Source organism: Anser cygnoides, chromosome Z (genome assembly GCF_040182565.1).
Source record: "Anser cygnoides isolate HZ-2024a breed goose chromosome Z, Taihu_goose_T2T_genome, whole genome shotgun sequence".
Taxonomy (NCBI): domain Eukaryota; kingdom Metazoa; phylum Chordata; class Aves; order Anseriformes; family Anatidae; genus Anser; species Anser cygnoides.
The window spans coordinates 3,053,609-3,067,500 of NC_089912.1; positions in this window are offsets into that span (position 1 = coordinate 3,053,609).

Genomic DNA, 13,892 nt, shown 5'->3' on the forward strand with positions numbered 1-13,892 from the left:
TATAGGATTTTTTTTTCCTAACTGCAATATTTTAGCATCTCTAAACTAACAGTAGTTTCAACAAGCAGAATATACTAAAAAGTAATAAACTAAGGCAAATATGGACTACTTTCAAACGATAGGGAAGCCCAAATTTTTTCAACTATGATCCCAAAGAAGTCAAACATTGATGGCTCTACATTGTCTATATCCATTTTCACAATTTCACAGAACTTCAAAATCAGTTTAATATCTTTCAGATATTGATACCCTGCCAAGTTCACTCACATAGACACAACAACCACTCAGACACTGTTATTACTATTTAAGAAACAATCTCTATTCAGTGAAGACAAAGTTCAGCACAAGCAGCTCTGCCTGGGTCCTCCATGTCACTAACCCCTAACCCTTCTCACATAGCCTGCATTTTTGATCTCTGAGCAATAATGAAGGATACAAAGATCAGCTGAAGCTTACATTTCTTTTTTTCCTAGTTAAAGTTATCTTGTCTTCTAACACAAACTTTTCCTTTCTTCAGTGAAAATCCAATTAGAAATTCCCTTCTTTGTTCAACTAGTTTTTAATCTGTACTAACATCAATTATTTTCTATAATGCCAAGATTAGCATAAGATACTACTAGTAGCAGAAGAAACCTACTAATGTTCCTCTTTATTTTATGCCAGATATACATATGAACAGGATGTAGGTTTTTCCCACTGGGGAAAAACACACACACATATATATTTTCTTTTTTTTTACTGTCTCTTAGAAAAGCCTACCAAGAGCTCTAAAAGATGTTGGGCACTTTTGTTTTGAAGGAGAAGAGTTTGAGATTAACAAATATATGAAACTTCACCTTTTAGAATCTTTTGGGATTTTCCATGGATTTCATTCTTCTGTTCTATGGCATTCTCAGTAAAGTGGGTGGTGGTGGTGTCAAAAATATCCTAAGCTGAGTAAAAGATATAGAGGACCTTTACAGGAAACAGTTTGCTTGAATAAAAGTTCTGTGAAAAACGTTTTATAACCTTGTCATGAGGGAATGACCAGCATAGAGGTATTTCTGGTTGAAAGTGTTAAGCTTCACATGGAAACATGAAAGGCAGCACACATATTGCAATACCCTGTGCATAACCCCGCTACATAACTGAAACTTTGGAAAAATATTGATTCCTTAAGTTGTGATATGCTTTTTCTATCAGTTCATGCTATTTCTTAAAAATAAACAAATAAATAAATAAATAAATGTTTAGTCATTGATTAATAGAAAGGTTTCAAAATATTTTTAGAAGTAGCTAAATAAAGACATTTGGCACAGAAAAGGTAATCTTTAAAAGCTAACCAATGTGAAGAATATCTGATTTCATCAATCATACCTAGCTTGCTGATACATCTGTAACTGTTTAGTTAACATGACAACAAAGGATCTTTATTTTGTAATTTATAATGAATGAAAGAGGAGAATCCCTGAAGGAAAACAGTTACTGAGAATGTTTTGAAAATTTGAACATGGAAAGAAAATTATGTAACTTTTTCTAAGACAGATGTTCCTTGGTACTGTAATGTGTAACTGAGCATTTTGGGGTCCTTGCCTGATCAATATGAAAGATTATTGTGAAAAGTCATTTTCCATGGCAATTTTATATAAACATATTCTGATGATATAAAAAACAACGAAACAGGCAGAAGAAACTTTCTTAAGAAGCTGTTAAAGTAGATTAAATATTCAAAATGACTATGCAAATCCAGAGCTTCAGAAATGTAGCCAGACTGAAGCAATGAAATGCTGAAATGAAGCCACTGAGCAGAGCTATGTAACATAAATAGAGTGAAGTATACCATTTCCACAAATGCTTTCAGTGGGAGGTGTTTTTACTCAAACTGACCTTTCTTTTACAACAGTGGTTGGTTTAATGTTTTTCTTATTCAAGAACTAATGGATTCATACATTAAAGAAATGTTGGTTTTCCCTCTCTCCAATGGAAAAAATTTCCACTCTACCACTTAACCAATGGTAGAAAGTGACTATGTTGTTTGAGCATGATTTGTACTTGGAAAAGCCAAGTGACTTTGTATGAACGCAGATTGTAAGCAGCTATGCTCCAGCATCTTTCCGGGGCTTGAGGTAAGGCTGCACATCCCCAAGCCACATTTATTTATTTATTTATTTTCCTGAACTATGGCTGTAGTTTATGTATTAATTAATCTATTCCTTGACAGAGAATGTATACATATAAACGGATACATAAATAAATATGTTCTGATAATATTTTTTTTTCAGAAGATTTTATAGAAAATGAAGCAGCAGTATTTTTATTTCCCCAAACTGAGCACTGAACAACTATATCAGTTCCTTCCTCTTAAATCACTGAGGAAAAAGTTACAAATTTTCCCCTGATATCTTTGTATTTCCCACTGGTGTTTTTTACCTTAGAAGTTAACATACCTTACATATCAGGACATCTTACATTTTACAGTTACTATGGCAATTGCTAATTGGATATTGATTAGAAGAATAAGTGGTGTTCTAAAAAAGCTATGCAATTAGCTATATAACCCTAAGGATATCTAGAATGGTATTAACCTATACAATTTAGCTTTGAAAAACTTCTATATTGTCATTACTTTAGGTCATCAAACACATGCTTGCTGAATCTAACCCATTTTCAAAGCTCTGCACCTTTGAGCAGCTACATTCAGGTTTTCACATGCAGATCTGACACAAGTTGAGCTATTATGGGATGGAGTTCAGTATTAATAAATTGGTTGGTCTTTGTGTGAAGATACAACAAAGTATTGTTATAGGACTGATAAACATATTTTGCTCAGGGCTACACTGAGTTCTAAATAAGAAAATTTTCAAAGCAGTCAAGAGAAGATCAGACTTTCCCTGAAATCAAGTGGCTGGTGATTTGTAAGTAGTAAGTGCCTACATCCCAGTCTTGCTAAAGTCATCACGGATATTTCATTTTTTCTCCAGTTGATCTGGACTTCATCATGAAAAGGGGACCGTGGAAAAAGAGAGAAGATTGAGCTGTACCCAAGCCTACAAGAATTCCCACTATATTCAGAGAGAAAGGATATTTCACTCACAATTTTGACTGTAAAGTGAAAAGAGTTTGAGCTGCAAGAATCCTTTTTGAGGGTATAGAGTAAAATTCTTAACTGCTAACCTTGGTACTCCACCTTGCTAAAACATTGTGTAAATTTACTGAATGCAGTCATGGATAATGAATGAATAGTATAAATCTCATATTTTGTTGCTGTTGTTGTTGTTGCCTTTTAACAAGGACAAAAACATTTATATATACAGTCCCACTATCTCACTTGAGAAATTACTGTTACAAGTGTGTATGCAAGGAGGTATCTGACATAGTTATGATTTGGTCCTAGATGTTGTTCAGAACTGTTTCTGCAGTTTAAAAGACTTCATTCAGCATTATTTATTTTATTAATTGATTTTGATATTTAAATATGCTATTTTAAAAAAATTGCTATTTTAGACATTTTATGCTATTTAATGAGCATATTTCCTCTTTGCATTTATTAGTTGGATTGTTATTTGTACTTTAATAAAGATACATTTGACTTCTTTATAGCATTTCTGAGCACTCAACACTACAAACTGTATAATCAGCTACACAGAATACATTATGGTCAATTGAAAACTTATATTTAAAAATGAAATTTATTTAGACATTCAAAAATCTCTTTACAATGTTGCTTTATCTTTGCTAAATGAAGTGGTAAGCTGGTGATCAGTAATGCAATCACGATGGACTTGTGAAGCTCAGAACAGCTTCATCTATTCTGCATTGTCTTATACACAAGGATAAGTATTCAAGTATTTTATAAGCTACAGCATAAACTATACTTTCTAAGACTTTTTTTTTTTTTCTTAAAGTAAAGATACTAAGTACTGAGTAACATATGTCCTTTATCACCTTTTCAGTTTCACCGGAAATCTAAGTTGCTATTAAATCCAGTGTAATTTACATTATGGGTTTCACATTACAAAAGAGAAGATAGTTTTAGTAAATTATCCATAACTCATGAGGCAGGGGATTTTTCCTTGGTAAAAACAAACCAGTAAACATACAGACAAACAAACAAAAAGCAGAAAACAACAACAGCAATAATAAGTATAACAGTTAATATTAGATAATGATAACAAAAACCTGACTCTATCACAGTAGCATGAGATAATTAGTCTGTTTTTCTTCTGGAAGTTAATGAGAAATCAGTTAAACAAAATGAACCACTACACTTTCTAAGATTTTAAATGAGTGATTCTTTAAATTATTATCCTCAAAAAACAATGTTCAAAGTTACCAACATCTTTTATCGTAAGAAAATGATAATACTATTTCTTTATTTGATCAATATTTCTATTCCTGTTTGAACATGAAATTTTATTAGCTATTTTCACTATTAAATAAGGAATCAGAATAGTGTCATTTAACTTGATTTGAATACTGAAGATACGTCTAACAAGGTTATCTACACTAAGTGGCAAATAAGCATACAAGTACTATAAAAAGTAAGTTTTGCTTTAGACCATGTTATATGCTTATCTAATAAAAAGGATCTATGGTTTCCTTGTCCGTACAATTAAACCAAAGCATTTATTATCCATACTGTATTTTAATGATTTACAGGTGGCATATGGTATTTAGAAAAGAAAACTTTATAAAAAAATAATCTAACAAACATGGGAAAATATTATCAATTCTACTCTTCCAGAGGAAAAAATGCAAGAGCATTTTGTAAAGTTACTTTCAAACTACTTTCCTTGCTTCATAAAATGCCACTGGTAAAAATAATGTTGCTTTTATAATGTAACTGTGGTGACATATTTGTAAAGCAGCATGTAAGCACTCATAAAAGGGTAATGACTTCCTTAAGTGATAATAAAATAAGCTTTCATGTAGAGATACACTGAGGTGCTACCGTTCATGTGCAACAGTAGTAGCATTGTCTATGTATTTCTTATCTTACAACAGCACAGGGTTTTACATTGTAGGAATGGTTAGTATCTATTGGGTGCAAGCCAATTTGGGATGTTACGGGTGCATCTACGCTACCATTTTATTCCAGTTTGAAAGTTTGAAAGTGCAATTTGGAAGAAAATCTTAGCATCAGTATGGTTAGCCCTAGAAAATTGTCCCCATTTATTGTGAGTGCTCTTATAGTATATATGCCAGGTTTTGTTTTGGATTAAATTAAACTGGAAGATGCACTTTCAGAGAACATCTGAAGTGCTGTATTCACAAGGGACCACCCTAGCAACTTGAAAATGAACCTTCCAAAACATTGATTCAGTTTGAAGGATGGCAACACAAAAAGCTTAACAATGTAATTAGCTTTTGTTGCTAGCTTGTAGACTCTCTTATGGAGCTTGGATAATGTCATTAATTCAGTCTACCTGAAGGTGAGGAGACTGTTTTGGAGAAAAAGCATGGCATCAGCTCAGTGTTTGCACAAAATACTGGATGGATTTCCACCTCTCCAGCCAGAACGCAGCAAAGAAATCTCTGCTCTGTCAGTGATTTCTTAGCGGTTTATGATTTCTCTATTTATACAAGTACATAGGGGTAAGCAACAAGAATCAGGTGGAGCAAGTGTCTAGAGCTTTACTAGATTAATCGAGACACACACAACACACTTTTTAAAGACAGTTTGTAATCACCATAGCAAGATTCTCATGGCCACATTTCAGCAAGTGGGAGATTTGGCACAGATATTCCAGGTGAAAACTTTTACTCCTTCACGATAGACTCTGTGTATGCACACAAAGCTAAAGCAAAAATAGTAGATTTAAAAAAAAAAAAAAAAAAAAGTAGACAAAATAAGTCTTAAATAGCAGCAAGGGAACCAAAGCCTTTATCTTCATTGCCCTTTTTTGGAAAAATGAAATTCACAGAACTCAGAGGGAAATGCTCTTATTCGAGAGGATCTCACTATAGAATGACATTTTTAGAGCAAATTAGTGTATCACAAAATTAACTTATTGACAAAAGCTTCCTACTCCAAGCTGATAACTTTAGCAAAATAATATTTCTGCTATTCATTTTCTACTGTACTAACCCCAGAGAAATGCCTTCTGTTCTGTCATAAGGGAAAAGAGAGACTCTAAATACATTTCAAGTCAATATACTCTGCTTAAAATAAAGTCATAACTAATCATAACAGGTGATGACACAAAGCCCAAAGTTTAAATGAATGCACAAAAAATAATTGATTTAAAGTTTTTAATGAAATATTTCATTTGAACGTAATATCAGGTGAAAAAAAAAAAAAAGTTTTAATGATAATGTTTTGGTTCCAGTGGCATCTCATTGAGAAAGTGGTCAATATGAGAATAGTTCAGTTTGCAATAGAAAAATAGCTGGGAGGGATCAATTGTTTAATTGTTTCAGAAACTTTTCCCTACTACTTTTGGAGTGGAGAATATTTTTCCTCACTCCATGTCTGGGCATGCCCATTTGTTTATATGTTTACGCGAGAGATGAAGAATGAAAAAAAAAAAAAAAGACAAACTATTTTAGTCCTTTTGTTTTACACAACAGGGCAAAGCCAGTAATTTTTGGAAATGAAAGGCAAACGTGCTGATGCTTTCCTTCTAATTTCATACCTCCTCCACACATCAGTAAGTCAGAGTCAACTTCTCTAGAATATAAAAGACTAAAGACTGACTCCTTGTTAAACCCAGTTAAGACCACGTCTTACAAGTTCAAGCCAAGTGCTTGCGGTTCAGATCTGTCTCTCTCACTTTCTGAGTTATTAATGGTTGACACAAAACATAACATCCTATCAAAAGAGAGAGAAAGAGACCTGTACCAGAATGGTAACCAACTTTGCACATGAGATACACTTCAGGGGACTTCAAGATGGAGGTTCAAATTTTTGGTAAAAAATTAATTGGAAAGGAATTTCAGAGAGGGTTGTTCATGTTCTATAGAATACTGTAATACCAATGAAATCTACTCACCATGCTGTTGACCCGGAATTCACGTAAGCTTTATAAGTCTGTTTCCCTGCTCCTCTAATGTGACTAACAACTGCTTAAACACAGTTGAAAACTTAAAAAAAAAAAAAAAAAAAAAAAAGTTATTGGATGTGCCCACATGCTGACATTCCTCGGAGAAGAACATAAACAGTGGATTGTGCCACTGATTTTAATATTCTACTTGTTCCATGAAATGTAAACCTACAGAGTGAAATACACAGTGCAGATTCAGCACTGAGAATGAACTTGAACAGAGGTAAAGGGTAAAGATAAATCTCCACATACATCAAGATAACAACATAATATCCGTCAATCAAACAAACAAACAAGCAAAAAAAACACGTCAAGTTTAAACCTTTATTTGTGTTCCTCCAAAACCTGAGGTCTTCAGTTTAAATTCACGATTTTAGGCTTCAAACTTTACAGTATGAAACCATTTTGTAGACAATAGAAAAGGAGAGATCCAGCTGTTCTTCCAACCTAGTTGTAATGGTAATATATTTCAGAGGAATCTCTAATATTGTAACACATATCTGATTAACATAGTGGTTTTTTGTTTGTTTGGTTTTTTCCCCTAAAATTGATCCTCCCAAAAAGAATTGAAAAGAACACAGGTAAATAACTTCTCTCTAGGGAAATGATTCAGTATCATGAGTATCATGAATTTTATACTCATTTGAGAAGAAACACCGTGGGTGCGATTCTCACTACTCCACTAGCTGTGTGCAGCACTCCTGTGGGACAACACATCTACAGCACTGGTTTAACCATCCAGTACAATACCTCTCCCACTGGAATAAAATTTAATTAGTGTTATAATTTAAATAAGGGGCTTAGGCTTCAACAAATAAAGTAAGCGCACCTTTCCCTGACATTTCTGGACAGGAAGAAACTGGGGAAGAGGCAGTTGTGAGAAAACACAAACAGGTAAAGTGGAAGAAAAAAACTATTCACAAGAAGTTTCATTGAACATTGACACATTTTCTGAATCTATCAAGATTTCAGCTACAAAGAACCAACTTAAAAGAGAAATTAAAGAATTATATACTTGTTTTCCATCTGCCACCTATTACAGTCTATTTATCACAGAATCACAGAATGGCAGAGGTTGGAAGGGACCTCAGAAGATCATCTAGTCAAACCCCCCTGCCCAGCAGGATCACCCAGAGCACATTGTGCAGGATGGCACCCAGGCAGGTTTTGAGTATCTCCAGAGAAGAAGACTCCATGACTTCTCTGGGCAACCTGTCACGGTGCACTGTCACCCTCACAGTAAAGAAGTGCTCCCTCATATTGAGCCGGAACCTGCTGTGCTTCAGTTTGTGACCATTGCCTCTCGTCCTGTTGCTGGGCACAACTGAAAAGAAACCGGCTCCATCCTCTTGACACCCTCCACTCAGGTATTTACACACACTGATGGAGTCTCCCCTCAGTCTTCTCTTTTCCGGGCTAAACAGGCACAGTTCTCCCCGCCTGTCCACATACGACAGGTGCTCCAGCCCTCTAATCATCTTCGTAGCGCTCTGAACTCACTCCAGTATGTCCATGTCCCTCATGTCCTGGGGAGCCCAGAACTGGACACAATACTCCAGATGTGGCCTCACCAGGGCTGAGTAGAGGGGGAGGATCACTTCCCTTGACCTGCTGCTTGGGGTTATTCCTTCCTAGGTGCAGGACCCTGCACTTGCCCTTGTTGAACTTCATGAGGTTCTTCTAATCCCAACCCTCTAGTCTGTCCAGGTCCCTCTGAATGGCAGCACAGTCCTCTGGGCACAGACATTCCTCACAGCTTTGTGTTGTCAGAAATTTTATATGACCACTTATGCGGTTTTTACTGAAATACACCATCTAATGAAGAAAAAGAATATCTTTCTACTGTATTTTCCAGTGACATGCACACCCCTTACTTCTTGGTGTAGAAGCCACTATTCAAGCCCAATGTGACTGGATTATAGCTCTCAGTCTGCTGCTAATCCAGATGTCATTGTCCAAAACCTTTTTATAAGTAGGAAAGTGAAAGGACAATCTCCAAAGCTCAGAAGGTTATTTTAACTTCACCTTTGCTGCGTAAAAACCATGCATAGAAAACTCAGAAACATAAGAAATTTTGACAAACGTAAAGTTTTGAAAATCATCACCCTTGTAAACTGATAGGAAAGGACAGGATAGGAAAGGACAGGATAATGGGAAGGGAAGGGAAGGGAAGGGAAGGGAAGGGAAGGGAAGGGAAGGGAAGGGAAGGGAAGGGAAGGGAAGGGAAGGGAAGGGAAGGGAAGGGAAGGGAAGGGAAGGGAAGGGAAGGGAAGGGAAGGGAAGGGAAGGGAAGGGAAGGGAAGGGGGAAGGGAAGGGAAGGGAAGGGAAGGGAAGGGAAGGGAAGGGAAGGGAAGGGAAGGGAAGGGAAGGGAAGGGAAGGGAAGGGAAGGGAAGGGAAGGGAAGGGAAGGGAAGGGAAGGGAAGGGAAGGGAAGGGAAGGGAAGGGAAGGGAAGGGAAGGGAAGGGAAGGGAAGGGAAGGGAAGGGAAGGGAAGGGAAGGGAAGGGAAGGGAAGGGAAGGGAAGGGAAGGGAAGGGAAGGGAAGGGAAGGGAAGGGAAGGGAAGGGAAGGGAAGGGAAGGGAAGGGAAGGGAAGGGAAGGGAAGGGAAGGGAAATAACTCTAAACTTTATCTTTCATCATTCTTTTATTTCATAACAATGCTGTAAAGATCAGATTTAGATCCAGAGTCATCCAGGAATTCATGAGGATCCAGTTTGTTTTCACTATTTAAAATTATTTCATAGCTTCATAGCTCACTTTTGCAACTCTCTGTGAATTTCCCAAAATGGAAGGTGGGTTAAAGAGGATGCATTACCACCAAAACCTATTCCTCTGAATGGAAAAAGCTGTGGTAAACTTTATAAAGCAAGAGCATCAACTCATCCACAGCCCTTAAGTGCTCTCTACGCTGTGTATTCTGCACAGTTATATGGACAAGCAGCCTGAAAAAGCTGCTGCTTAGCTTCTCAATTTAACCATTGAAGTCTTGTTTAACACAAGTTTTTCAGCAACTATAAACTGCACAAGTATCCTACTAGATACTAACACAATAAACTGGAAGTATTCGGTTGCAATCAAGTCTCTGAAAGTCTATTATCTTTTCAATTAATAGCATAGTGTTAAACACATCTACAGGAAAAGTACTTTTTAAAAAGTCTATGTAATTATGAATTACAGAAACTTCCTTTTAAAAACAAAACTAACAACAACAACAACAAACAGTCATTACATCCCAAGAGAATATGTAAAATTCTCAGAGAAGCAGTCCAGAGCAGAGCAAACAGCTACAGATAGCAGATAGTAGGTCACTGGGGTTCCAGTCTGGGACTTTTTATTTGTACTGCATGCAGAACTGATCAGAGAAACTGTTGTTGCAGAAAGTACATTTATGTTAACTTCAGAGCAACCCTGAGATGATTCATAAACAGAGACATGGTGAACTATTTTCATTTAGAGCAACCTAGCATGCACACTTCTAAGGTGTCCTGACACCTAGAGAAATGCAGAGGGCAGAATCACAATTAGCCAAATTAATCTTCATTAGGAAGCTTTGTGCCTGGAGAATAATTCAAAGCTGCAACAAGAGAATCTTCCCTAGCGCAGGTAAAGATGAATGAACTTTATCACCATTAGTACATCCCAAATGGTATTCAGACATGCTAGGCCATTTGGTTAGATAAGACAATAAATAAATAAATAAGTAAATAAATAAATAAATAAATAAAATGTAATGACTTTAATGACTCTTAAGTTTCTCTTATCTTTCCATATCAATTATGAAAAAAAAAAAAAAAGCACTTTATTTTTAAAAAACAGAATGGTTTGCACAACAGTCACAGAAGGTTTCCAGAATACATACTTCAATATATTAGAATTTGTAAACATATCTAATAAAAGCGTATTTTTTTCAGTAAAAAATATGCCATGGATGTTCATGCTCTTTCAGTATTAACTGCATTCTTATTTGTGTTGAAAATACCACATTACTTAATAAAAAATGAACAAGACATATATAAGCCCATCTGGAAATTGACAAACCAGAAGTCTCTAGAACATTCATTCATTCACGCCATAAGCCTTTAGGGTGAATATAGAGTGATGAAGAGGGCAAGCAGCAACAGCTAAACCAGGAGACTTGCAAGGCATTCACTGCTTTGAAATAAATGTTATAAAATCTCTTTAAATAATAAACACATTGAGCTCCTTTGTACAAAGAAGTTTGTGGTAATACAATACTCAATGACAAAATATTCCTTCAAAGGCAAGAATGTGATGCTGCAAGAGAGTATCTGAGCTCAGAGACCTGATCTTCCGGACATCAAGGCTGCATGTATTTACATGGCCTCCCCTGTTCACAATCAATGAAGTGTCAAGCAGCACATCAAATAACCATGAGAGGAGCTAAGGCTTGAAGACAGACACTGTAGCAATACAGCTTTAGCCTTAGAATGAAATATGCACTTTTTAAGATTCTGTGAAATTTAGCTCGGTCTATCCATCTCTTTTTTTTTTCTTTTTTTTTTTTCTTTTCTAAAATTAAGCTATATTTTACCCATGTACAATACACTGCATTAATTTTGCTAATTCCTAATCCTTGGAGAGAAACTGTTATAGCCTGTAACATTGAAAATGTGTCCCAGTTGTTAGATTTTCATTCCATCAGATATGTTTTACATCTACATATATAAAACATAAACCACAGTTATTGATAATGAATCCAATATACATTTTACCAGTAGGTAATAATAATAATGACACAATCCTGTATTATCAAGTAAGAAATATCTATTTTGTAGCTGCCTTTTTATTTTAAAGACTATTAAAGTCAAGCAGAAATTTAATGGCTTTAGGAAAAGCTTTATTCCGGTCTGCAAACTGCTGTTTTGTAAATTAAACATCTACATGTGTTATTCTGATCAACTGACTTTACTAAATCCTTGAAAATTATATTGAATTCCTATTTTGAATTTTGGCTAATCTTTTATAGTACCTAATAGAAGCAAGCAATATAAAATGTGTGGCTGGGATTTACTTCACCAACCCACTTACGTTAAATATATCTTTTCTAATCAAATCCTATATGTTTTACATGCATTAAAAAATAATTACAGCAACATATTAATATTGCTAAGAGACTTGATATAGGCACTCAGAGGAATAGCATTACAGCCATAACTCAGATCTTGTTATCTTTGGAAAAAAAAAAAAGATACTGTTACACCAGTAAAAGTATACATTATATGTCTAATCAGGAGATGAATTTTAAATAAATCCCTCAAGAGGTCTCAAACATAATGAACTTAATGAAAATTAACACAGTGTGAAACAGAGCAGAAATGGAATCACGGACAGCATAAATCAGTGTTCAGACTGTAAGTTCTTAAAAGCTCATATTATAATTTTGAAAACAATTATCTTAAGAGGTCTTAATAACGAAAAAAGCAATAACACTATTATAGCCATTCTCTGGAGTGTTCCACTTCACCTTGTTATTAAACTATTAAAACACAAATAATGTGCTTCGGGCAGGATGACCTCCATGTTTGTTAATATGAACTCTTTCTGTTTTAAAGCAAGGTCACGAAACACGATTCGAACTAGGAGCAAAAAGGTTAAGCAACTTAAACAATGTGTTTCAATATAATTTCATCAAGGTAAGGATCAAACTCAATTACGAGAGATAAGAGAAAATAGATTTTTCTCCCTTTCATCATAATTCAGGTTACTATTGACTGATTTTAATACAGTGACTGTCAGGTAGCTTATTATTATTAGTGACTGGTTTCTCTTGTGACTTCCTGTTTATGGAGTGGATTAGCAGTAGGACATTCTTGAATAAAAAGCAAAGACTATACACTAGTTTACCTACCTGTCTGGGAATTTTTATTAGCACTACACAAGTTTAAGCAAAGTTTATTGCCCCTCATAAACAGTTTTAAAAACAGCTTCACTCTGCATTTGTTTTAGAGAAGGCATGCAAAAAATCATCATTTCCATTTTTAATGTATTTTTTTGCTTTTCTATCAAAACTATCCTTACAAAAGTGGACACTCATGTTCTAGATTCAAAGTTATTCTAAGTGGAGCAGGGTCTGAAATTCGTATTCTTTATATGGGACTCACTTTTGATTCATTGTTCTCACAGTACACAGTAATACCGAAATCATACCAACATCACTCAGTGATTGTGGTTGCTAGCAACAGGTTCATAATTATACAAACCATGGTACAAAGGCAGCAGTGCAATGATTTCACCCCAAAAAGTCCCACTATTATCGACTACCAGGGAACATACCTAGAACAACAGATTTACTCCATCTTCACATGCTTCATACTGTAATCTGAATGAAGAAACTGCCTATAAGAGGATATTAAGTCCCAGTTATGCTTGCTGGGTTTTGTGAAAGTACCTTTCATTTCACTTTACTACAGAGATTTCAGAGGATAGTTTGTTGTAACTCTGAATTCCTGCAGAAATCCACTACAGCTGGAGATGTTACAGGAACTAAGTGTCTGCAGAAACAAATTCTATAATGGGTTTGTGTTAGAGACAAAACAAAACACTGCACGACTAAAATTCTACTACATATGGTGGAATTCACAACTAAAGTATTGTGTGGAGGTTTTGAGAGATGGTCAAAAACAAACAAACGAAAAAAATGTGCCTGCCCCATCCCTCGAAACGCCCAAGGCCAGGCTGGGTGGGGCTTTGGGCAACATGGGTTCGTGGGAGGTGTCCCTGCCCATGGAAGGGGGGTGGAACTGGGTGGGTTTTAAGGTTCCCTGCAACCCAAACCGTTCCATGATTCTATGATATTTACCCCAGATTACGAAGTGAAGGATTCTGTCACCACCTTCCGGGCATTTTGT